This window comes from Orbicella faveolata, unplaced genomic scaffold, assembly GCF_042242905.1.
Source record: "Orbicella faveolata isolate gen_17 unplaced genomic scaffold, um_ofav_v1 contig_13, whole genome shotgun sequence".
Taxonomy (NCBI): domain Eukaryota; kingdom Metazoa; phylum Cnidaria; class Anthozoa; order Scleractinia; family Merulinidae; genus Orbicella; species Orbicella faveolata.
Window position 1 is genome coordinate 33,056,213 of NW_028301540.1, and position 23,640 is coordinate 33,079,852.

General features: G+C 45.3%; 1 long non-coding RNA gene across 1 annotated transcript; it reads right to left on the reverse strand.

The window, feature by feature from the left end:
- Positions 1 to 23,100: 23,100 nt before the first annotated feature.
- On the reverse strand, positions 23,101 to 23,338 carry LOC149116011 (uncharacterized). The gene is made up of 2 exons (XR_016205818.1): positions 23,293 to 23,338; positions 23,101 to 23,216 (listed from the first exon to the last, which is right to left on the reverse strand). It is a non-coding gene; the product is annotated as an uncharacterized LOC149116011 (long non-coding RNA).
- Positions 23,339 to 23,640: the final 302 nt, after the last annotated feature.

The following is a 23,640-nucleotide window of genomic DNA, read 5'->3' on the forward strand; positions in this document are numbered from 1 at the left end:
AGCTTTTGGGCCGAAATATAGCCCCACTTCACTTTAAGACTGAAAGAGTAGCCGTGACCGCCTTACGCGCATGGTAACTTTGTCCTACTTCGTCTCGATTTCCCGGGATTTGGGGGATATATTCCAGTCCCGGAAACTTTAATTTAAGTGCTGATCGCCCTGGTTTTTAAAGAAATGGACACAGCTAAAAGGAGCGCACGCTCGGTGTCCAGGTTCTAGGCCGAAATATAGCCTCACTTTATTTTAAGACTGAAAGTGTAGACGAAACCGCCTTACGGGCATTGTAAATTTTAGCCACTATGGCTTGATCTTCCAAAACTTGAGGGATATTTTCCAGTCCCGGGGACTCTAAGCTAACTCGTGATGACCTTAGTTTTCACTGAACTGGACACAGATAAAAGGAGCGCACGCTCGGTGTCGAGCTTCTCGGGCCAAATGTATCCCACTTCATTTTAAGACTGAAAGAGTAAACGAAACTGCCGTACGCTTATCGTAATTTTAAGAAACTATAGCTCAATTTGCCGAAACTTGGAGGATAGCTTGCAGTCCCGAGGACTCTAAACTATCTCCTGATCGACTTAGTTTTTAGTGAAATGGACACAGGTAACAGGAGCGCACGCTCGGAGTCGAGCTTGTAGGCCGAAATATAGCCCCACTTCATTTTCAGACTAAAAGAGTAGCCGAGACCGCCTTACGCGCATCGTGATTTTGAGCAACTTTGGCTCGATCTGCCAGAACTTGTAAAATATTTTCCAGTCCCAGGGACTCTGAACTAACTCCTGTTGGCCTATGATCAGCGAAATGGACACAGGGAAAATTACCGCACGCCCGGTCTCGAGCTTCTAGGTCGAAATATAGGCCCCCTTAATTTTAAGACTGAAAGAGTAGCCGAGACAGCCTTACGCGCATCGTGATTTTGAGCCACTTTGGCTCGATTTCCCGGAAGTTGGCGGATATTTTAGAGTCCCGTGGACTCTAAACTAACTTCTGATGGCCTTTGTTTGCAGTGAAATGGACACAGCAAAACATTTTGAACAATCACCTTCGAGCTTCTGGGCCGAAATATAGCCGTACTTAACTTTAAGACTGAAAGAGTAGCCGAGAGCGCGTTACGCGCATCGTGATATTGATCAACTTTGGGTCGATGTCCTGGAACTTGGAGAATATTTTCCAGTGCCGGGGATTCTAAACTAACTCTTTTTGGCCTTGGTCTGCGGTGAAATGAACACAGCAAAACTTTTTGAACCCGTACTTTCGAGCTTCTGGGCCGAAATATAACCCAACTTCACTTTAAGACTGAAAGAGTGGGCGAGACCGCCTTACGCGCATCGTGATTTTGAGCAACTTCGGCTCGATCTGGCGGAAATTGGGAAATATTTTCCATTCCCGGGGACTCTAAACTAACTCCTGATGGTCTACGATGTCAGTGCAATAGACACACAAAACTTTTTGAACGCTTACTTTGGAACTTCTTCCAGTCCCAGGGACGCTAAAGTCACTTGTGATAGCCTTCCTTTACAGTGAAATGGATACAGCAAAATTTTTTGAACGCTCACTTTCGAGCTTCTGGGCCAAAATATAGCCCTACTTCACTTTAAGACTGAAAGAGTAGCCGAGACTGCGTTTCGCGCATCGTCATTTTGATCAACTTTGGCTCGATTTCCCGCAACATGGGGAATATTTTTTGGTCCCCGGGAACTCTAACTCCTGATGGGCTTGGTTTGCAGTGAAATGGACACAGCAAAACTTTTCGAACGTTCCCTTTCGAGCTTCTGGGCCGAAATATAGCCCCACTCCAGCTGAAGACTGAAAGAGTAGCAGAGACCGCCTCACGCGCAACGTGATTTTGACCAACTTCGGCTCGATTTCACGGAACTTAGAGGATATTTTCCAGTTTTAAGGATTCTAAACTATTTCTTGGTGGCCTTGATTTGCAGTGAAATGAAGACATTCAACGCTCCCTTTTGAGCTTCTGGGCCAAAATATAGCCCCACTTCACTTTAAGACTAAAAGAGTAGCCGAGACCGCCTTTGGCGCATCGTGATTTTGACCAACTTCGGGTCGATTTCTCGGAACTTGGGGGATATTTTCCAGTCCCGGGGACGCTAAACTAACTCTTGATGGTCTTGGTTTGCAGTGAAATGAACACAACAAAACTTTTTGAACGCTCACTTTCGAGCTTCTGGGCCGAAATATAGCCCACTTCAATTTAAGACTAAAAGAGTAGCCGACACCGCCTTACGCGAATCGTGATTTTGACTAACTTCGGATGATTTACCGGAAGTTGAGGGATATTTTCTAGTCCCGGGGAATGTAAGTTAACTCCTGATGGCCTTCGTTTGCAGTAAAATGGATACAGCAAAGCTTTTTGAACGCTCATTTTGAGCTTCTGGGTCGAAATATTGCCTCACTTCATTTTAACACTGAAAGAGTAGCCGAGACCACCTTAGGGCATCGTGATTTTGACCAACTTCGGCTCGATTTTCCGGAAGGTGGGGGATATTTTCCAGTCCCGGGCACTCTAAACTAAGCCCTGATGTCCTTGGTTTGGAGTGAAATGAACACAGCAAAACACTTTGAACACTCACTTTCGAGCTTGTGGGCCCAAATATAGCCCCATTTCACTTAAACACTGAAAGAGTAGCCGAGATCGCCTTACGCGTATCGTAATTTTGAGCAACTTCGGCCCGATTTCCAACAACTTGGGGGATATTTTCCAGTCCCAGGAACTCTAAACTAACTCCTGATGGCTTTTTTTTGCAGTGAAATGGAAACAACAAAACTTTTTGAACCCTCGCTTTCGAGCTTCTGGGCGAAATATAGCCCCACTTTAGTTTAAGCCTGAAAGAGTAGCGGACACAGCCTTACGCGCATCGTGATTTTGAGCCACTTCGGCTCGATTTCCCGGAAGTTGGCGGATATTTTCCAGTCCTGGGGAAACTAAACTAACACACGATGGCATTGGTTTGCAGTGAAATGGACACAGCAAAACTTTTTGAATGCTCACTTTCGAGCCTCTGGGCCGATATATAGCCCCACTTCCCTTTAAGACTGAAAGAGTAGCCGAGACCGCCTTACATGCATCGTGATTTTGACCAACTTCGGCTTGATTTCCAGGAACTTGCGGATGTTTCTTAGTCACGGGGACTTTAAACTAAGTCCTGATGGCCTTGGTTTGCAGTGAAATGGGCACAGCAAAACTTTTCGCACGCTCACTTTCGAGCTTTTGGGCCGAAATAGAGCCCCACTTCACTTTAAGACTAAAAGAGTAGCCGAGACCGCCATACGCGCATCGTAATTTTGACGACGTTCGGTTCGATTTCCCGGAACTGGAGGAATTTTTCAAATCGCGGGGACTCTAAACTATCTCCTGATGGACTTGGTTTGCAGTGAAATGGACACAGCAAAACCTTTTGAACATTCACTTTCGAGCCTCTGGGCCGAAATATAGCTTCACTTCACTTTAAGACTGAATGAGTTTGCGAAACCTCCTCGCATGCATCGTGATTTTGACCAGCTTTGCCTTGATTTCCCGGAATTTGGGGGATATTTTCCAATGCCGGGGACTATAAACTAACTCGTAATGGCGTTGGTTTGCAGTGAAATGGACACAGCAAAACCTTTTGAACGCTCCCTTTTGAGCTTGTGGGCCAAAATAGAACCCCACTTTACTTTAAAACTCAAAGAGTAGCCGAGATGGCCTTACGCGCATCGAGGTCTTAAGAAACTTCGGCTCGATTTACCGGAACTTGGAGGATATTTTCCAGTCACGGGGACACTAAAGTACCTCCTAATGGCCTTGGTTTGCAGTGAAATGGACAGAGCAAAACTTTTTGAACGCTAACTTTCGAGCTTCTGGAACGACATAGAGCCCCACTTCACTTTAAGATTGCAAGAGTAGCCAAAACCGCCTTACGCGAATCGTGATTTTGACGAAGTTGGCTCAATTTCCCGGAACTGGGGGGTTATTTTCCAGTCCCGGGGACTCTAAACTAACTCCCGATGGCCTTGGTTTGCAGAGAAATGGACACAGCAAAACTTTTTAAACGCTCACTTTCGACCTCTGGGACGAAATATAGCCCCACTTCACTTTAAGACTGAAAGAGTAGCCAAAAACTCCTTGTGCGCATCGTGATTTTGACCAACTTCGGCTCGATTTCCCGGAACTTGGGGAATAATTTCCAGTTCTCGGGACTCTAAACTAACTCCTGACGGCCTTGCTTTGCAGTGAAATTGAGGATGCAAAACTTTTTGAATGCTCACTTTCGAGCTTTTGGGCCGAAATATAGCCCCACTCCACTTTAAGACTAAAAGAGTAGCCGAGACCGCCTTCCGCGCATCGTGATTTGGACTAATCTCGGCTCGATTTCCCGGAACTGGGGGGATATTTTCCAGACCCGGGGACTCGAAACTAACCCATAATGGCCTTGGTTTGCAGTGAAATGGACACAGCAAAACTTTTTGAACGCTCACTTTCAAGGTTGCGGGCCGGAATAAAGCCCCACTTCACGTTAAGACTGAAAAAGTAGCCGAGACTGCCTTACGGGCATTATGATTTTGGCCAACTTTAGTTCGATTTCCCGCAAATTTAAGGATATTTTCCACTCCCGCGGAATCTAAACTAACTCCTGATAGCCTTGGTTTGTAGTGAAAGGGACACAGAAAAACTTTTTGAAGGCTTACTTTCGAGCTTCTTTGAAAAAACATAGCGACACTTCTCTTTAAAACTGAGAGAGTAGCTGAGACGGCCCTACGCGCATCGTGGATTTGAGCAACTTCGGCTTGATTTCCCGGACCTTTGGGGATATTTTCCAATCCCGGGGACTCGAAACTAAGTCCTGATGGCCTTGGTTTGCAGTGAAATGGATAGAGGAAAACTTTTTGAACACTCACTTTCGAGCTTCTGGGCCGAAATAGAGCCCCACTTCACTTTAAGACTAAAAGAGTAGCCAAGACCCCCTTACGCGCATCTTTATTTTGCCCAACTTTGTCTCGATTTTTCGGCACTTACGGGATATTTTCCAGTCCCTGGGACACTAAACTAACTCCTGATGGCCTTGGTTTCCAGTTAAATTAACCAAAAAAACTTTTTAAACACTCAGTTTCGAGCTTCTGGGCCGAAATATTGCCCCATTTCACTTTAAGACTGAAAGAGTAGCCGAAACCGCCGTACGCGTGTCGTGATTTTGACCAACTTCGGCTAAATTTCCCGGAACTTGGCGGATATTTTCCAGTCCCGGGAACCCTAAACTGACCCCCGACTTCCTTGGTGCGCAGTAAAATGGACACAGCAAAACTTTTTGAACGCTCACCTTCGAGCTTCTGGGCCGAAATATACCTCCACTTCACTTTAAGAGTGAAAGAGTAGCCGAGACCGCCTTACGCGCATCGTGATTTTGACCAACTTCGGCTGGATTTGCCGGAACTTGGGGGATATTTTCCAGTCCCGCGGACTCTAAAGTAACTCCTGATGGCCTTGCTTTGGAGTGAAATGGACACAGCAAAACTTTTTGAACGTTCACTTTCGAGCTTCTTGGCCCAAATGTAGCCCCACTTCACTTAAAGACTGAAAGAGTAAGCGAGAGCGCCTTACGCGCATCGTGATTTTGACCAAGTTCGGCTCGATTTCCCGCAACTTGGGGGATATTTTCTTAGTCCCGGGGACTCTAAACTAACTACTGATGGCCTTGGTTTGCATTGAAATGGAGATAGGAAAACATTTTGAACGCTCACCTTCGAGCTTCTGGGTACAAATATAGCCCCACTTCACTTTAAGACTTTAAGAGTAGCCGAGACCACCTTACGCGCCTCGTGATTTTGACCAGCGTAGACTCGATTTCCCGGAACTTGGGGGATATTTTCAAATCCGGCGGACTCTAAACTAACACCTGATTACCTTCCTTTGCAGTGAATTGGACACAGCATAACTTTTTCAACGCTCACTTTCGACCTTCTTTGCCGAAATATAGCCACACTTCACTTTAAGACTTAAAGAGTAGCCGAGACCGCCTTACGCGCATCGTGATTTTGACCAAAAATTGGATCGATTTCTAGGAACTTGGGGGGTATTTTCCAGTCCCGAGTACTCTAAACTAACCCCTGATCGCCTTGGTTTGTATTGAAATGGACAGAGGAAAACATTTTGACCGCTCACCTTCGAGCTTCTGGGCCGAAATATAGCCCCACTCTACTTTAAGATTGAAAGAGTAGCCGAGTCCGTCCTACGCGCATCGTGAGTTTGACAAACTTTGACTCGATTTCCCGGAACTTAGGAGACATATTAGAGTCTCGGGGACTCTAAACTATCTCCTGATTGCCTTGGTTTGCGGTGAAATGGACACAGCAATTTTTGTTGAACGCTCACTTTGGACCTTCGGGGCCGAAGTAGAGCCTCACTTCACTTTAAGACTGAACGAATAGCCGAGACGGCCTTACGCGTATCTTCATTTTGACAACCTTTGTCCCTATTTTCCCGCACCTACAGGATATTTTCCAGTCCCTGGGACTCTAACCTAACTTCTGCTCGCCTTTGCTTGCAGTGAAATTGACACAGGAAGACCTTTTGAACGGTCACTTTCGAGCTTCTGGGCAGAAATATAGCCCCACTTCACTTTAAGACTTAAAGATTAGCCGACACCGCCTTACGCACATGGTGATTTTGACCAACTTCGGCTAAATTTCCCGGAATTTGGGGGATATTTTCCACTCCCTGGGTCTCTAAACTAACTCCTGCTTGTCTTGGTTTGGAGTGAAATGGAAACAGCAAAACTTTTTGAACGCTTATCTTCGAGCTTCTGGCCTAAAATATAGCCCAACTTCACTTTAAGACTGAAATAGTAGCCGAGACCGCCTTACACAAATCGTGATTTTGACCAAGTTGAGCTCGATTTCCCGGAACTTGGGGGATATTTTCCAGTCCGGGGGACTCTAAACTAACTCCCGATGGCCTTGGTTTGCAGTGAAATGCACAGAGCATAACTTTTTTAACGATCACTTTGCAGCTTCTGGGCCGAAATATAGCCCCACTTCACTTTAAGACTGAAAGAGTAGCGGAGACCGCCTTACAGGCATCATGATTTTGACCAACTTCAGCGCGATTTCCCGAAACTTGGCGGATATTTTCCAGTCCGGGGGACTTTAAACTAACTCCTGATGGCGTTTGTTTGCAGTTAGATGCACAAAGCGTAACTTTTTAAACGGTCACTTTCGAGCTTCTGGGCCGAAATATAGCCCCACTTCACTTTAAGACTGAAACAATAGCCGAGATCGCGTTTCGCGCATCGTGATTTTGACCAACTTCGGATCGATATCCCGGAAATTGGGGTATATTTTCCAGTCCCGGGGACTCTAAACTAACTCGTGATCGCCTTGCTTTGCATTGAAACTGACAGAGCAAAACGTTGTGAAGACTCACCTTCGAGCTTCTGGGCCGAAATATAGCCCCACTTCTTTTTAAGAGTAAGAGTAGCCGAGTCTGTCTTACGCAAATCGTGATTTTGACTAACTTCGGCTCGATTTCCCGGAACCTGGGGGATATATTGCAGTCCCGGGAACACTAAACTAACTCCTGATGGCCTTGGTTTCCAGTGAAATTGACACAGCAAAGCTTTTTTGAACCCTTACTTTGGAGCTTCTTGGCCGAAATAGAGCCCCACTTTATTTTAACACTAAAAGAGTAGCCGAGACGGCCTTACGCGCTTATTTATTTTGCCAAACTTTGTCTCGATTCTTCGGCACTTACGGGATGTTTTCTAGTCCCTGGGACTCTAAACTAACTCTTGATGGCTTTGCTTCGAAGTGAAATTGACACAGGAAAACTTTTTGAACGCTCACTTTCGAGCTTCTGGGGCGAAATATAGCCCCACTTCACTTGAAGACTGAAAGATTAGCCAAGACCGCCTTACGCCCTGGTGATTTTGACAAACTTCGGCTAAATTTCCCGGAATTTGGGGAATATTTTCCACTCCCTGGGTCTCTAAACTAACTCCTGATGGCCTTGGTTTGCAGTGAAATTGAGACAGCAAAACTTTTTAAACAATCAGTTGGGAGCTTCTGGGCCGAAATATTGCCCCACTTCACTTTAAAACTGAAAGAGTAGCCGAGACCGCCGTACGCGCGTCGTGATTTTGACCAACTTTGGCTAAATTTCCCGGAACTTGGGGGATATTTTCTATTTCCGGGGACTCTAAACTGGCCACCGACGTCCTTGGTCTGCAGTAAAATGGACACAGCAAAACTTTTTGAACGCTCACTTTCGAGCTTCTGGGCCGTAATATAGCTCCACTTTACTTTAAGATTGAAAGAGTAGCCGAGACCGGCTTACGCGCATCGTAAGTTTGACCAACTTCGGCTCGGTTTGCCGGAACTTGGGGGATATTTTCCAGTCCCGCGGACTCTAAAGTAACTCCTGATGGCCTTGCTTTGGAGTGAAATGGACACAGCAAAATTTTCTGAACGCTCACTTTCAAGCTTCTGGGCGGAAATATTACCCCAGTTCACTTTAAGAATGAAAGAGTAGCCGAGACCGCCTTACGCTTATCGTGATTGTGACCAACTTTGGCTCGATTTCCCGGGAAATGGGGGATATTTTCCGGTACCGGGGACTCTAATGTAAATCCTGATTGCCTTGGTTTGCATTGAAATGGAGAGAGCAAAACTTTTTGAACGCTCCCCTTCGAGCTTCTGAGCCGAAATATAGCCCCACTTCACTTTAAGACTGAAAGAGTAGCCGAGACCGTCTTACGCGCATCGTGGTTTTGACCAACTTCGGCTAGACTTCCCGAAACTTCGGGGATATATTCCAGTCCCAAGGACTCTAAAGTAATTCCTGATGGCCTTGGTTTGCAGTGAAATGGACACAGCCAATTTTTTTGAACGCATACTTTCGAAATTCTTGGGAGAAATATAGCCCCACTTCACTTTAAAACTGCAAGAGTAGCCGAGACCGCCTTAGGCGCATCGTGATTTTGAGCAACTTCGGCTCGAGTTTCCGGAACTTAAGGGATATTTTTCAGTCCCGGGGACTCTAAACTAACTCACGATGGCCTTGGTTTTTTAGTTAAATTGAGAGAGCAAAACTTTTTGAACGCTCACTTTCGAGCTTCTGGACCGAAATATAGCCCTACTTCACTTTAAGACTGAAAGAGTAGCCGAGACCGCCTTACGCGCATCGTGATTTTGACCAACTTTGTCTCGATTTCGCGGAACTTGGGGGATATTTTCCAGTTCCGGGGACTCTAAACTAACTCCTGATGGCTTTGGTTTGCAGTGAAATGGACACAGGATAACTTTTTGAACGCTCACTTTCGAGCTTCTGGGCCGAAATATAGCCCTACTTCACTTTAAGACTGAAAGAGTAGCTGAGATTGCCTTACGCGCATCGTGATTTTGGGTTACTTCGACTCGATTACCCGGAACTTGGGAAATAATTCCCAGTCCCAGGCACTCTAAACTAATTCCCGATGGTCTTGGTTTTCAGTGAAATGGACACAGCCAAACTTTTTGAACGCTCAGTTTCGAGCTTCTGGGCCGAAATATAGCCCCACTTCACTTTAAGACTGAAAGAGTAGCCGAGACCGCCTTACGCACATGGTAAATTTGTCCAACTTCGGCTTGATTTCTCGGGGTTTGGGGGATATTTTCCAGTCCCGGAAGCTCTAAACTAACTCCTGATTGCCTTGGTTTTCAGTGAAATGGACACAGGTAAAAGGAGCGCACACTAGGTTTCCAGGTTTTAGGCCGAAATCTAGCCCCACTTTATTTTAAGACTGAAAGGGTAGACGAAACCGCCTTAAGCGCATCGAAAGTTTTAGCCACCATGGCTCGATCTGCCAAAACTTGGGGGATATTTTCCAGTCCGGTGGACTCTAAGCTAACTCCCGATAACCTTAGTTTTCACTAAAATGGTCACAGGTAACAGGAGCGCACGCTCCCTGTCGAGCTTCTAGGTCGAAATAAAGCCCCACTTCATTTTAAGACTGAAAGAGTAAACGAAACTGCCGTACGCTTATCGTAGTTTTAAGAAACTATGGCTCAATTTGCCGAAACTTGGAGGATAGTTTCCAGTCTCGAGGACTCTAAACTATCTCCTGATGGACTTAGTTCTTAGTGAAAAGGACACAGGCAAAAGGAGCGCACGCTCGGTGTCAAGCTTGTAGAACCGAAATATGGCCCCACTTCATTTTCAGAGTGAAAGAGTAGCCGAGACCGCCTTACTCGCATCTTGATTTTGAGCATCTTTGGCTCGATTTGCCGGAACTCGGGGAATATTTTCCAGTCCCGAGGACTCTATGCTAACTCATGATGAACTTAGTTTTCAAAGAGGCAAAAGAAGCGCACGCTCGGTGTCGAGCTTCTCGGCCGAAATATAGCCCCACTTCATTTTAAGACTGAAAGAGTAGCCGAGACCGCCTTACGCGAATCGTGATTTTGAGCAACTTTGGCTCGATCTGCCAGAATTTGGGAAATATTTTCCAGTCCCAAGGACTCTAAACTAACACCTGATCGCCTAAGATGTCAGTGAAATGGACACAGGTAAAATTAGCGCACGCCCGGTCTCGAGCTTCTAGGTCGAAATATAGCCCCCCTTAATTTTAAGACTGAAAGAGTAGCCGAGACCGCCTTACGCGCATCGTGATTTTGGGCCACTTTTGCTCGATTTCCCGGAAGTTGGCGAATAATTTAAAGTCCCGGGGACGCTAAACTAACTCCCGGTGACCTTGGTTTCCAATTTAATGAACACAGCAAAACATTCTGAACGCTCACCTTCGAGCTTCAGGGCCGAAATATAGCCCTACTTAAATTTAAGACTGAAAAAATAGCCGAAAGCCCGTTACGCGGCGCGATTTCCTGGAACTTGGAGAATATTTTCCACTCCCGGGGACTCTAAACTAACTCCTGACGGCCTTCGTTTCCAGCGAAAGGGACAGAGGAAAACTTTTTGAACGCGCACTTTCGAGCTTCTTGGCCGAACTATAGCCCAACTTCACTTTAAGACTAAAAGACTAACCGAGAGCGCCTTACGTGCATCGTGACTTTGACCAACTTCGGCTCGATCTGGCGGAACTTGGGAAATATTTTCTAGTCCCAAGTGCTCTAAACTAACTCCTGATGGCCTTGCTTTGCAGTGAAATGGACACAGCTAAAGTTTTTGAACGCTCACTTTCGAGCTTGTGGGCCGAAATACAGCCACACGTCACTTTAAGACTGAAACAGTAGCCGAGACCGCGTTACGCGCATCGTGATTTTGATCAACTTCTGCTCGATTTCCCGGAACTTGGGGAATATTTTCCAGTCCCGGGGACTCTAAACTAACTCCTGATAGCCATGGTTTGCAGTGAAATTTACACAGCACAAGTTTTTGAACGCACACTTTCGAGGTTCTGGACCGAAATAGAGCCCCACTTCACTTGAAGACTGAAAGAGTAGCCGAGACCGACTTACGCGCATCCTGATTTTGAGCAACTTCGCCTCGATTTGCCGGAACTTAGGGGATATATTCCAGTTCTGAGGACTCTAAACTAATTCCTGATGGCCTTGGTTTGCAGTAAAATGGACACAGCAAAACTTTTTGAACGCTCAATTTCGAGCTTCTGGGCCAAAATATAGCCCCACTTTACTCTAACACTAAAAAGGTAGCCGAGACCGCCTTATGCGAATCGTGATTTGGACAAACTACGCCTCGATTTCCCGGAACTTGGGGGATATTTTCCAGACCCGGGAACTTTAAACTAACTCCTGATTGCCTTGTTTGCAGTAAAATGGAAACGGCAAAACTTTTTCAACGCTCACTTTAAAGCTTCTGGGCCAACAATAGCCCCACTTCACTTTAAGACTTAAAGAGTAGCCGAGACCGTCTTAAGCGCATCGTGATTTTGACCAAGTTCGGCTCCATTTCCCGGAACTGGGGGGATATTTTCCAGTCCCGGGGACTCTAAACTAACTCCTGATTGCCTTGGTTGGCCGAGCAATGGACACAGGAAAACGTTTTGAACGCTCACTTTCGAGCTGCTGGGGCGAAATATAGCCCCACTTCACTTTAAAACTGAAAGAGTAGCCGAGACCGCCTTGCGCGCAACGTGATTTTGACCAGCTTCCGCTTGATTTCCCGGAACTTGGGGGATATTTTACAGTCCCGGGGACTCTAACGTATTTCCTCTTGGCCTTGGTTTGTAGTGAAATGGACACAGGAAAACTTTTTGAACGCTCACTTTCGAGCCTTTGGGCCGAAATATAGCACATTTCATTTTAAGGCTGAAAGAGTAGACGAGACCGCCTTACGCGCATCGTGATTTTGAGCCTCTATGGCTCGATTTCCCGGAATTTGGGGGATAGTTTTCAGCTTTGGGAGCTCTCAACTAACTCCTGATTGCCTTAGTTTTCAGTGAAATCGACACAGGTTAAATTAGCGCACGCTCGGTGCCGAGCTTCTAAGTCGAAATATAACCCCACTTCATTTTAACAATAAAGATTAGCGAAAAAAACTGAGCAACGACGTTTCGGTGTCATCGTGGCACCATTTTCAAGTTAAAAAATATTTGTGCGAAAAGTAAACTAATTTATACCAATGGTAGAGGTGCGAAATTGAATAAATTAAGATTAAGATAGCTGTTCAATGTTCATGTTCATTCCAATGAGGTGTCAAACACTGGTAATGAGTTCAGTGTCTGTTCAAAGCCTAAACAAATACTTTTGCGCGAATGGAGTCTGACTGTGTGTTAAGGCTCGGTTTCTTCTTGCGAATCCACAACATTTCGTGGATCAAGCAATCGAACTTTCCCTGACATTTCTTTAGGATCTTAAAGTTGTTAGTCAGGTCACCAACTGTATCAACTCGGTGTTCATTTTGAAGGTGTTTTCCGATGGCGGTAAATCGGTGTTCCTCAATGCGCTTGTAAAGATGACGGCTAGTGTAACCGACGTATTCTGCATCACACAGATCACATATATAGTTATAAACAACGCACTGTTGATTGATCAAAGGTGGTTTTGGCTCTTGTACTTTGAGATCATCGCCAATTTTACGGCCGTAAGTTCGGAGAGACCCAAGACGCGTGGACGACCGCTCAAAAACTACCACCCTTTACTGCAGAAAGAGAAACACCTTGAATCTGTCGTGCGCAAAATTCTCCCAAAACAGATTGCCGACTCAGTTTGCCCGAAAGGATCACGACTCGCCCATCTTTATGGTCTGCCAAAGACTCATAAAGAAAAACTGGCGATGAGGCCCATTCTATCCGCCACGAGTACTTACAACTTCGCCCTCGCGAGATGGCTCGACGATAAACTGAAGCCCTTGTCGATCAACAGCTACACAATATCTGACACATTTTCCTTCGCTGATGAGATTCGCAATCTGAGCCTCAACGAATCTGACATCCTAGTACCTTATGATGTCTCTTCGCTATTTACGAACGTCCCACTACAAGAAACCATCGAGATCCTTGCTGATAGAGCTTTTGTTGACAACTGGTTCAACAAAACACACCATCTAAACATCAGCAAAGTTGATCTAATTGAACTGTTGTCAGTAGCAACAAAGGACCAGCTATTTCAATTTAACGGTCAACTCTACCAACAAATTGATGGAGTAGCGATGGGCTCTCCCTTGGGTCCCCTAATGGCCAATACTTTTCTTTGTTCTATCGAGGAAAAGCTACAAAACGAGAACAAGTTGCCAGACTTCTACAGACGCTATGTGGATGATACACTAGCCACAATGAAAGACATACCAACCGCAGAAGCCTTTCTGAAGACTTTGAACAACTGTCATCCATCCATATCCTTCACCATGGAGATCGCATCTAACGGTAAGCTACCATTTGTCGGCATTGAAATATGCAAGAAGGGCTGCAAGCTGGTAACAAGTGTTTACCGTAAATCCACAAACACTGGTCTCCTCTTACACCACCAAAGTCATGTCGACAACTGCTATAAAAGATCTTTAGTTAAAACCATGTTAAACCGTGCTTACCGCTTGTCCTCAACATGGGAACTATTCTCAACAGAATGCGAACGCCTTAAACTGATCTTTTCTAACCTCAAGTACTCAGATTCTCTTGTGAACTCCACCATCACCCGTTTCGTTAATTCAGTGATGTCACCAGACACAAGATCGACGCCTCCAACAGAGAATATCTACCGCATTGTCCTGCCTTTTAAAGACCAGAAATCAGCGGACATAGTAAAGAAACATCTCTCGGACTTGAGTAATAAACTTGATCACAAACTACAGCCGGTGTTCAGAAGCCGTAAAATTGGCGATGATCTCAAAGTACAAGAGCCAAAACCACCTTTGATCAATCAACAGTGCGTTGTTTATAACTATATATGTGATCTGTGTGATGCAGAATACGTCGGTTACACTAGCCGTCATCTTTACAAGCGCATTGAGGAACACCGATTTACCGCCATCGGAAAACACCTTCAAAATGAACACCGAGTTGATACAGTTGGTGACCTGACTAACAACTTTAAGATCCTAAAGAAATGTCAGGGAAAGTTCGATTGCTTGATCCACGAAATGTTGTGGATTCGCAAGAAGAAACCGAGCCTTAACACACAGTCAGACTCCATTCGCGCAAAAGTATTTGTTTAGGCTTTGAACAGACTCTGAACTCATTACCAGTGTTTGACACCTCATTGGAATGAACATGAACATTGAACAGCTATCTTAATCTTAATTTATTCAATTTCGCACCTCTACCATTGGTATAAATTAGTTTACTTTTCGCACAAATATTTTTTAACTTGAAAATGGTGCCAGGATGACACCGAAACGTCGTTGCTAAGTTTTTTCGCTAATCTTTATTGTTAACTGTATTTCAAAATTTAATCTTATAAGAACTTCATTTTAAGACTGAAAAAATAGACGAAACGGCCTTACGCGCATCGTGATTTTGAGCAACTTTGGCTCAATTTGCCGGAACTTGTGGGATATTTTTCAATCCCAGGGACTGTAAACTAACTCCCGATCGCCTTGGTTTGCATTGAAATAGACAGAGCAAAACATTTTAAACACTCACCTTCAAGCTTTTCAGCCGAATATAGCCCCACTTCACTTTAAGCCTGAAAGAGTAGCCGAGACCGTCTTACGCGCATCGTGATTTTGACCACCTTTGGCTTGATTTTCCGGAACTTGGGGGATATTTTCCAGTCCTGGGGACTCTAAACTAACTCCTGATGGCCTTGCTTTGCAGTGAAATGGACACAGCAAAACTTTTTGAACGCTCACTTTGGACCTTCTGGGCCGAAATATAACTCCACTTCACTTTAAGACTTAAAGAGTTGCCGAGACCGCCTTACAGACATCGTGATTTTGACTTGATTTGGCTTGATTTTCCGGAACTTAGGGAATATTTTCCAGTTCTGTGGAAACTAAACTATCTCCTGATGGCCTTGGTTTGCAGTGAAATAGACAGCAAAACTTTTTGAACGCTCATCTTCGAGCTTCTGCGCCAAAATATAGCCCCACTTGTCTTGAAGACTGAAAGAATAGCCGAGACCGCCTTACAGACATCGTGATTTTGACCAAGTTCAGCTCGATTTCCCGGAACTTGGCGGATATTTTCCAGTCCGGGGGACTTTAAAATAACTCCTGATGGCCTTTTTTTGCAGTTAAATGCACGAAGCGTAACTTTTTAAACGGTCACTTTCGAGCTTCTGGGCTGAAATATAGCCCCACTTCACTTTAAGACTGCAACAATAGCCGAGCCGCGTTTCGCGAATCGTGATTTTGACCAACTTCGGATCGATATCGCGGAACCTGGGGGATATTTTCCAGTCCTGCGGACCCTAAACTAACTCCTGATCACCTTGGTTTGAAGTGACCTTGACAAGGGAAAACTTTTTGAACGCTCACTTTCGAGCTTCTGGGGCGAAATATAGCCCCACTTCACTTTAAGACTGAAAGATTAGCCTAGACCGTCTTACGCCCATGGTGATTTTGACAAACTTAGGCTAAATTTCCCGGAATTTGGGGGATATTTTCCACTCCCTGGGTCTCTATACTAACTCCTGATGGTCTTGGTTTGCAGTGAAATTGACACAGCAAAACTTTTTAAACACTCAGTTTCGAGCTTCTGGGCCGAAATATTGCCCCACTTCACTTTAAGACTGAAAGAGTAGCCGAGACCGCGTACGCGCGCCGTGATTTTGACCAACTTCGGCTAAATTTCCCGGAACTTGGGGGATATTTTCCATTCCCGGGGACTCTAAACTGACCCCCGACGTCCTTTGTCTGCAGTAAACTGGACACAACAAGGCTTTTTGAACGCTCATTTTCGAGCTTCTGGGACGAGATATAGCCCCACTTTACTTTAAGACTAAAAGAGTAGCCGAGCCCGCCTTACGCGCATCGTGATTTTGACCAACTTCGGCTCGGTTTCCCGGAACTTGGGGAATATTTTTTAGTCTCACGGACTCTAAAGTAACTCCTGATGGCCTTGGTTCGCATTGAAATGGACACAGCAAAACTTTTTGAACGTTCACTTTCGAGCTTCTTGGCCCAAATGTAGCCCCACTTCACTTAAAGACTGAAAGAGTAAGCGAGAGCGCCTTACAGACATCGTGATTTTGACCAGCGTAGACTCGATTTCCCGGAACTTGGGGGATATTTTCAAATCCGGCGGACTCTAAACTAACACCTGATTACCTTGCTTTGCAGTGAATTGGACACAGCATAACATTTTCAACGCTCACTTTCGACCTTCTTTGCCGAAATATAGCCACACTTCACTTTAAGACTGAAAGAGTAGCCAAGACCGCCTTACGCGCATCGTGATTTTGACCAACTTCGGATCGATTTCTAGGAACTTTGGGGGCATTTTCCAGTCCCGAGGACTCTAAACTAACTCCTGATCACCTTGGTTTGTATTGAAATGGACAGAGGAAAACATTTTGACCGCTCACCTTCGAGCCTCTGGGCCGAAATATAGCCCCACTCTACTTTAAAATTGAAAGAGTAGCCGAGTCCGTCCTACGCGCATCGTGAGTTTGACAAACTTTGGCTCGATTTCCCGGAACTTACGGGATATATTCAAGTCTCGGGGACTCTAAACTATCTCCTGATTGCCTTGGTTTGCAGTGAAATGGACACAGCAATTTTTTTTTGAACGCTCACTTTGGACCTTCTGGGCCGAAGTAGAGCCTCACTTCACTTTAAGACTGAACGAATAGCCGAGACGGCCTTACGCGTATCTTCATTTTGACAACCTTTGTCCCCATTTTCCCGCACTTACAGGGTATTTTCCAGTCCCTGGGACTCTAACCTAACTTCTGCTCGCCTTTGTTTGCAGTGAAATTGACACAGGAAGACCTTTTGAACGGTCACTTTCGAGCTTCTGGGCAGAAATATAGCCCCACTTCACTTTAAGACTTAAAGATTAGCCGAGACCGCCTTACGCACATGGTGATTTTGACCAACTTCGGCTAAATTTCCCGGAATTTGAGGGATATTTTCCACTCCCTGGGTCTCTAAACTAATTCCTGATGGCCTTGGTTTGCAGTGAAATTGACACAGCAAAACTTTTTGAACGCTTATCTTCGAGCTTCTGGCCTAAAATATAGGCCAACTTCACTTTAAGACTGAAAGAATAGCTGAGACCGCCTTGCGCGCATCGTGATTTTGACCAACTTCAGCTCGATGTCCCGAAATTTGGGGGATATTTTCCAGTCCCGGAGACTCTAAACTAACTCCTGATCGTCTTGGTTTGCATTGAAATAGACACAGCGAAACTCTTTGAACGCTCACTTTCGACCTCCTGGCCCGAAATATAGCCCACTTTACTTTAAGACTAAAAGAGTAGCCGAAACCGTCTTGCGCGAATCGTGATTTTGACCAACTTCGGGTCGATTTCCCGGAGCTTGGCGGATATATTCGAGTCCCATGAGCTCTAAATTAACTCCTTATGGCCTTGGTTTTCGGAGAAATGGACAGAGCAGAACTTTTTTAACACTCACCTTCTAGCTTGTGGGCTTAAATAGAAGCCCACTTCACTTTAACCCTGAAATATTAGCCGAGACCGCCTTACGCGCATCGTGATTTTGACCAAGTTCAGCTCGATTTCCCGCAACTTGGGGGATATTTTCCAGTCCTGGGGACTCTAAACTAACTCCTGATCGCCTTGCTTTGCATTGAAACTGACAGAGCAAAACGTTGTGAAGACTCACCTTCGAGCTTCTGGGCCGAAATATAGCCCCACTTCTTTTTAAGAGTAAGAGTGATTTTGACTAACTTCGGCTCGATTTCTCGGAACCTGGGGGATATATTGCAGTCCCGGGAACACTAAACTAACTCCTGATGGCCTTGGTTTCCAGTGAAATGGACACAGCAAATTTTTTTGAACCCTTACTTTGGAGCTTCTGGGCCGAAATAGAGCCCCACTTTATTTTAACACTAAAAGAGAAGCCGAAACGGCTTTACGCGCTTATTTATTTTGCCAAACTTTGTCCCGATTTTGCGGCACTTACGGGATATTTTCCAGTCCCTGGGACTCTGACCTAACTCTTGATGCCTTTGCTTCGAAGTGAAATTGACACAGGAAAACTTTTTGAACGCTCACTTTCGAGCTTCTGGGGCGAAATATAGCCCCACTTCACTTGAAGACTGAAAGATTAGCCAAGACCGCCTTACGCCCTGGTGATTTTGACAAACTTCGGCTAAATTTCCCGGAATTTGGGGAATATTTTCCACTCCCTGGGTCTCTAAACTAACTCCTGATGGCCTTGGTTTGCAGTGAAATTGAGACAGCAAAACTTTTTAAACACTCAGTTGGGAGCTTCTGGGCCGAAATATTGCCCCACTTCACTTTAAAACTGAAAGAGTAGCCGAGACCGCCGTACGCGCGTCGTGATTTTGACAGCCTTTGGCTAAATTTCCCGGAACTCTGGGGATATTTTCCATTCCCTGGGACTCTAAACTGGCCCCCGACGTCCTTGGTCTGCAGTAAAATGGACACAGGAAAACTTTTTGAACGCTCACTTTCGAGCTTCTGGGCCGAAATATAGCTCCACTTTACTTTAAGATTGAAAGAGTAGCCGAGACCGGCTTACGCGCATCGTAAGTTTGACCAACTTCGGCTCGATTTCCCGGAACTTGGGGGATATTTTACAGTCCCGAGGACTCTAACGTAACTCCTGATGGCCTTGCTTTGGAGTGAAATGGACACAGCTAAACTTTCTGAACGCTCACTTTCAAGCTTCTGGGCGGAAATATTGCCCCAGTTCACTTTAAGAATGAAAGAGTAGCCGAGACCGCCTTACGCTTATCGTGATTGTGACCAACTTTGGCTCGATTTCCCGGGAAATGGGGGATATTTTCCGGTACCGGGGACTCTAAAGTAACTCCTGATTGCCTTGGTTTGCATTGAAATGGAGAGAGCAAAACTTTTTGAACGCTCCCCTTCGAGCTTCTGAGCCGAAATATAGCCCCACTTCACTTTAAGACTGAAAGAGTAGCCGAGACCGTCTTACGCGCATCGTGGTTTTGACCAACTTCGGCTAGATTTCCCGAAACTTCGGGGATATATTCCAGTCCCAAGGACTCTAAAGTAATTCCTGATTGCCTTGGTTTGCAGTGAAATGGACACAGCCAATTTTTTTGAACGCATACTTTCGAAATTCTTGGGAGAAATATAGCCCCACTTCACTTCAAAACTGAAAGAGTAGCCGAGACCGCCTTAGGCGCATCGTGATTTTGAGCAACTTCGGCTCGAGTTTCCGGAACTTAAGGGATATTTTTCAGTCCCGGGGACTCTAAACTAACTCACGATAGCCTTCGTTTTCAATAAAATTGAGAGAGCAAAACTTTTTGAACGCTCACTTTCGAGCTTCTGGACCGAAATATAGCCCTACTTCACTTTAAGATTGAAAGAGTAGCCGAGACCGCCATACGCGCATCGTGATTTTGACAAACTTCGTCTCGATTTCGCGGAACTTGGGGGATATTTTCCAGTTTCGGGAACTCTAAACTAACTCCTGATGGCGTTGGTTTGCAGTGAAATGGACACAGGATAACTTTTTGAACGCTCACTTTCGAGCTTCTGGGCCGAAATATAACTCCACTTCACTTTAAGACTGAAAGAATAGCCGAGACCGCCTTACGCGCATGGTAAATTTGTCCAACTTCGGCTTGATTTCTCGGGGTTTGGGGGATATTTTCCAGTCCCGGAAGCTCTAAACTAACTCCTGATTGCCTTGGTTTTCAGTGAAATGGACACAGGTAAAAGGAGCGCACGCTAGGTTTCCAGGTTGTAGGCCGAAATCTAGCCCCACTTTATTTTAAGACTGAAAGGGTAGACGAAACCGCCTTAAGCGCATCGAAAGTTTTAGGCACTATGGCTCGATCTGCCAAAACTTGGGGGATATTTTCCAGTTCCGGGGACTCTAAGCTAACTCCCGATAACCTTAGTTTTCAGTAAAATGGTCACAGTTAAAAGGAGCGCACGCTCCTTGTCGAGCTTCTAGGTCGAAATAAAGCCCCACTTCATTTTAAGACTGAAAGAGTAAACGAAACTGCCGTACGCTTATCGTAATTTTAAGAAACTATGGCTCAATTTGCCGAAACTTGGAGGATAGTTTCCAGTCTCGAGGACTCTAAACTATCTCCTGATGGACTTAGTTCTTAGTGAAAAGGACACAGGCAAAAGGAGCGCACGCTCGGTGTCAAGCTTGTAGAACCGAAATATGGCCCCACTTCATTTTCAGAGTGAAAGAGTAGCCGAGACCGCCTTACTCGCATCTTGATTTTGAGCATCTTTGGCTCGATTTGCCGGAACTCGGGGAATATTTTCCAGTCCCGAGGACTCTATGCTAACTCATGATGAACTTAGTTTTCAGTGATATGTACAAAGGTAAAAGGAGCGCACGCTCGGTGTCGAGCTTCTCGGCCGAAATATAGCCCCACTTCATTTTAAGACTGAAAGAGTAGCCGAGACCGCCTTACGCGAATCGTGATTTTGAGCAACTTTGGCTCGATCTGCCAGAATTTGGGAAATATTTTCCAGTCCCAAGACTCTAAACTAACACCTGATCGCCTAAGATGTCAGTGAAATGGACACAGGTAAAATTAGCGCACGCCCGGTCTCGAGCTTCTAGGTCGAAATATAGCCCCCCTTAATTTTAAGACTGAAAGAGTAGCCGAGACCGCCTTACGCGCATCGTGATTTTGGGCCACTTTTGCTCGATTTCCCGGACATTGGCGAATAATTTAAAGTCCCGGGGACGCTAAACTAACTCCCGATGACCTTGGTTTCCAATTTAATGAACACAGCAAAACATTCTGAACGCTCACCTTCGAGCTTCAGGGCCGAAATATAGCCCTACTTAAATTTAAGACTGGAAGAATAGCCGAAAGCCCGTTACGCCCATGGTGATTTTGATCAACTTCGGCGCGATTTCCCGGAACTTGGAGAATATTTTTCACTCCCGGGGACTCTAAACTAACTACTGACGGCCTTGGTTACCAGTGAAAGCGAAAGACCTAAACTTTTTGAACGCGCACTTTCGAGCTTCTTGGCCGAACTATAGCCCAACTTCACTTTAAGACTGAAAGACTAACCGAGACCGCCTTACGCGCATCGTGACTTTTAGCCACTTTTGCTCGATTTCCCGGAAGTTGGCGAATAATTTCAAGTCCCGGAGACGCTAAACTAACTCCCGGTGACCTTGGTTTCCAATTTAATGAACACAGCAAAACATTCTGAACGCTCACCTTCTAGCTTCAGGGCCGAAATATAGCCCTACTTAAATTTAAGACTGAAAGAATAGCCCAGAGCCCGTTACGCGCATGGTGATTTTGATCAACTTCGGCGCGATTTCCTGGCACTTGGAGAATATTTTCCACTCCCGGGGACTCTAAACTAACTCCTGACGGCCTTGGTTTCCAGTGAAAGGGACAGACCTAAACTTTTTGAACGCGCACTTTCGAGCTTCTTGGCCGAACTATAGGCCAACTTCACTTTAAGACTGAAAGACTAACCGAGACCGCCTGACGCGCATCGTGATTTTGGGCCACTTTTGCTCGATTTCCCGGAAGTTGGCGAATAATTTAAAGTCCCGGGGACGCTAAACTAACTCCCGGTGACCTTGGTTTCCAATTTAATGAACACAGCAAAACATTCTGAACGCTCACCTTCGAGCTTCAGGGCCGAAATATAGCCCTACTTAAATTTAAGACTGATACAATAGCCGAGCGCCCGTTACGCGCATGGTGATTTTGATCAACTTCGGCGCGATTTCCTGGCACTTGGAGAATATTTTCCACTCCCGTGTACTCTACACTAACTCCTGACGGCCTTGGTTTCCAGTGAAAGCGACAGACCTAAACTTTTTGAACGCGCAATTTCGAGCTTCTTGGCCGAACTATAGGCCAACTTCACTTTAAGACTGAAAGACTAACCGAGACCGCCTGACGCGCATCGTAATTTTGGGCCACTTTTGCTCGATTTCCCGGAAGTTGGCGAATAATTTAAAGTCCCGGGGACGCTAAACCAACTCCGATGACCTTGGTTTCCAATTTAATGAACACAGCAAAACATTCTGAACGCTCACCTTCGAGCTTCAGGGCCGAAATATAGCCCTACTTAAGAGGCCCTGCGCCTAAGAAACGACCGATGATTTTCGGCTAAGAAATAAAATCGGCCGATTTTTATCTCCCAAGGAGAGGTTACCGAATACTATTTAAAAATGAATTTCTTTTGTTTCAGTTTCGCTTTAAACCAAAAATATCGAGCCGCAAACTTTCTCCGTCTGAGAGCAGCAAAATCAGGCCGAAAATAAGCCCCCGCAAAAAACTGTTCAGAAATTACTATCGCAACGTAAAATAATGAGAAAACTACACAGTGTTAAAGAAAAAGGCCTTCTAATGCAATATCATTCGATAAACATCACAAAACTGCCGAAGCGATTGAAAAATAAAGTTTCAAATATTGCATCCTAATTTAGATTCAGCGTTGGAGCTGATTTTAAAATAATTATCTCTCAAAAGTTCCACGCTTTTGAAAGCAATCACAGTGATGAATCAGACATTGGAGGGATATATATCACGTTTCTGGAAAAACATTCTTCGGCCAAAGTATATTGACCTTGTACAAAGCGTTCAAATTTACCGTGTTTACCGTTATCCTGCTACTTCGGCGAAACACTTCTCTTTTGCCAATACGGCCGTGGACGGCGTGGTAAACGCCACTTTAAACCTTGCTAGGCATTCAAAGACCATCCTGAGTAGAAGGACGTAGAATTAAAAGAGAAAGGAAGATAAAAAATACGCAGAAAAAGAAAATAACTCGAAATTACCATCTGCTAACGAAAGTTGAATCTGGAAAATGTCGTCCCGTGACAGCGGCCATTGACGTCATTTGTCACGTCAAGTCGCAAGAGCGTGGGAAAACGAGTCTGCAATGTCCTTCGGTCGGTCAGCGGCTAGGGATCCAGTCGTGACCCCGGAACTCAGATCACGCTGCGGCCAAAACGGTGTGGCGGTTGGGGAAGTTTTTCTTTTTGAGTGACCATCATTTGTGAAAAATAACATAACATTGTTCCACTAAACGTTTTCTAACCGGGAAAAAGTGTTTTCCTATTTGTGCATTCGTTTGGATTCCGCCGCTATTTATACAAATCGCGTCAATGGCCGCTGTCACGCGA